Source organism: Morone saxatilis, unplaced genomic scaffold (genome assembly GCF_004916995.1).
Source record: "Morone saxatilis isolate NCDOM2014 unplaced genomic scaffold, NCSU_SB_2.0 Contig1, whole genome shotgun sequence".
Taxonomy (NCBI): domain Eukaryota; kingdom Metazoa; phylum Chordata; class Actinopteri; family Moronidae; genus Morone; species Morone saxatilis.
In genome coordinates, this window is record NW_023339651.1 from 11145634 (window position 1) to 11149198 (window position 3565).

The 3565-nt window shown below is 35.5% G+C and overlaps 1 protein-coding gene across 1 annotated transcript in view; it reads right to left on the reverse strand.

Moving 5' to 3' along the window:
• The window catches only part of LOC118333774 (alpha-tectorin-like), an 8435-nt gene that overhangs the window by 4722 nt on the left and 148 nt on the right, over nt 1–3565 (reverse strand). The window lies entirely within an intron of this gene.

The window sequence follows — 3565 nt, forward strand, 5'->3', positions numbered from 1 at the left end:
TGTAATCAAAGCAAAGGCCTTGGAACAGAAAGTAAAGTTGGGAGCATCACAAAGGAAATTCCATTTACTGACATGTTACTCTGGTTGTGGCAGCAATCTAAATACTGGATATCTCAAAATGAATCATGCAGGCAAATAAAACCGAAACTATTTTGATACTGTGGAATATTTTAAGCCTTGAATGTGTGCATACAATCTTACAAGCCTAAAACTCACACTGCTTTCTTATCTGTCATTGTCACCGAAGCAATTCTTTACCCATTGTGATTGACTGTTGTTTCACATCTCATCTCACTCTCTGTATCAGTTTTCATTGATGCATGGCTACTACAAATATTCTCACGATTTACCAGCAGGGCAGCAGTGCAACATGTTTGTAACTGGTCCTGGTGCAAATATTTTTCTTGTGCCCCCGACCCTCCGGCCCGAAAAGCACGCTCAAGTACATGTGGGCATCACACATTGATTCCACACAATCGCTAACCTGCAGCCTTTGATCAGCACCACGGACAGAAGATGAAGTGTCAAATCTAACAATCTGCCCTGGACTCAAAGCACCACAGCCTGCTGTCTCTGACTATCAAAGAACAAAATTAGCTTTATCCAGCCTACAGTAACAAATCCACACTAAGCAGCTTACACAGTATGTCAATAATCACAAAACAAATAGCAATTAAAATCATCATCATCATTGTCATTAGATTACAGTTAGTGTGCATTTTCTAACATTTGAGAGGTGATTTAAATGCCTCCATGACAAAGAGACACATGTACTCACCCATTAGAAGTTCATCCTACGGGGCTTTCACTCAGCAAAGTCATTAATAACACTGCTCAAGTCCATATCCCATACTCTGCTGTTCTAAATTGAGAGTATAGACAATCCACTGAGTCTTATGTCATGCTGCTTGCGGTACTAGTCACTGCTGAGCGCAATATGTGAAAGTGTGAAAGGGGCACACCCACAATGCATTGCACCTGCTGAACTGTCTCTAGGGGGGTCAATGTGTTTACAGCCGAAGATAGACAGGAAAGGGGGGTAAAGAAAGTGGGGATGAGATGTAGCAAAGGGCCGCGGGTCAGATTCGAATTTGGTGTACTTTTTTTTTAAACATCTACTGCAAACTCAGTAACTGAATATCCAATGCATGTTTACCTGTATGCATGAAGTTTTATAACTAGGTTGTAGTTGACATGAGAAGGCAATTAGATTAGTTTCATCTGAATGTCTGAAACTGGTCAAACAACAGATTAATGGAACTGTGCCAGGTCTTGCTGTATAAAGCCTGGTTGCAAACCTGCAGTTTCACATGGATCGAGAATTTTCAGGCAAAGTTTCTGCAATTTCAGCAATGCTTTAGAAATAATTTTAGCTGAAGCATTCACACTGCATTTTCCCCAGGAAATGCATTTTCAAGTTATAAATAACGATGCACATTCAGAATGTATACTTGCATCTTTCCATATTTTTTAGTTATCTGTGTAATATTTATTAGCTTTTAGATTTAAATAAATCTACTGCATATGATAGTCACATTATAATTATACTATATTGTTTAATTAGAATTGTTGCAATCAGATGAAAGGACTTGGAACAGAAAGTATTCACACCATTAAAAAGGTTGTTAGTCAGTAAAAGTATAAAAACTACCTGTCTGAGCACTATGTTAGCATTTCCAGTGGTCTGCTTCCCCCCATGGTGATGGTATGGTTAAGTTTAGACAACTAAAACCTTGTGGTAAAGGGTAGGGAAAGATCAGATAGGATAGATAGATAGGTAATGATTGTCTTTGTGGTTAAAATAAATGAGGTTGACTACCAAATGAAACACTGTTGAACATGAAAATTCTCACGGTTCTGTGGATTATCCAGACCAATTGGAAACAATGTTCTGTAAAGTTTAAGTTTTTTATTTCCTTTTTCAGTGTTGGGAGCACTGCAAAAGAAATTCTACCCAGTCTCATTGTACTGGGTGTTGGCTCAGAGATTAATATCTCAAAACATGCCAGTAAATATCTAGATACCACTAAAGGTAGGTGAGAAAATATGTTCAGAATGTTTTGTTCACTTGTCATGGGGAAGCAATTAATTGTATCCATCTGAATACCAGTAACTGGTCAAGCAACATAATTATAGAACTGTGCCAGCTCTTGCTGTATAAAGCCTGGTTGCAGACCTGCAGTTTCACATAAATGAGAGGGTTAAAAACAAAAGAAGCCCGTATGAACAGGTAATGAATTTATTTTGTAGAAATTAGATTTTTTTTAAAGCTGTTTCTTAATGATACACAAAAATGGTGCAAATGATAGTAACTGAATGATAGTAATAACCTTTTCATTTTTTTGGAGTCAACTATTGGACAGAAAAAAAAAATTTATTTTTAATAAAGCATTGTCCTGTTTGTTTGCCAGTCAGCAGGGTATTAGTTATATATAACATATTTTGCTAATAATATCAAATAAGAAAAATACAGGATTGTGTATCCTTGTATGCACTTTCTGAGTCCTTTCAATTTGTTTGTTTGTTTTTGTTTTCTTGTCTGGAACTTAATTTGTTATAATTGGTCCGTAGGTTTTTATTGTAGGATTTGGAGAATGGCAAGTCAAATCATGTTGCCTGTGCTGCTTTTGGGGATGATAAGTAAGTATTCAATTAAATCAAATTAAATTTAATTCACATTTATTTCTGTTGATGCATTTATGTAAATTCCCTGACTTTTTGTCTACTGATGTTAGCAGTCTCAGATGTTTTCCCAATTATGTTTATTCATTTGTTTTCATAGACATGGTGACGCCACAGACAAGTTCAAGTAAGTTAAAGCTTCGATAACCTATTAGGCTACATTCACACTACAAGCTTTAGCTCTTAAATCTTTTTTTTTTTTTTTTGGCTGTTAACATTATTTTTTAAATGTTCCAGTTCCAGTGTGAACAGGTCACCAGCCTGGAGTGACCAGCATGAATTTTAATCTAAAGTGAAATAAAAGTCACATGAATTCTGATATGACTGTTCACACTGATGTTACATACAAAATGGCCTGAATCCGAATTGAAAGTACAGTGAATATAAACGGACAGCAAACAACCTAAAGTGAATTTGTTTCAAACTTAAAAGATCAAGTAAATACCAGTTAAACAGTTTATTCTGCTGCACTTTCTAATGCCAAAAGTGATGTCATATTGTACTGATACACCATAAAGTACATTCAGCTAAAAAAATATCTTCAGGCTGTGTTTATTAACTGACTTTTTGTGAATATATGTTGAAAGTCTAAGATTCTTATCTAATTATATTTATGCATTTGTTTTCATAGGTACTGTGACTCCTAACATGACGTCAGGTAAGTTGACGCTCAAATAACCTCTTAGTTTTCATTTGTTCATACCCTTAAAAAGCCAAACATACAACCTTTCAATCAAAATCTGTAAATCAAAGCAGTTATTTCTTCAGGTTTATACTCAGTACCCCTGGATTACATCTAATACCACTCTAGTATGATTGTATTTTACCAGGAATGAGTAGCTTTTAACAGAAGATGTTTGTATGCATTTGTTTTCAAAGGTTT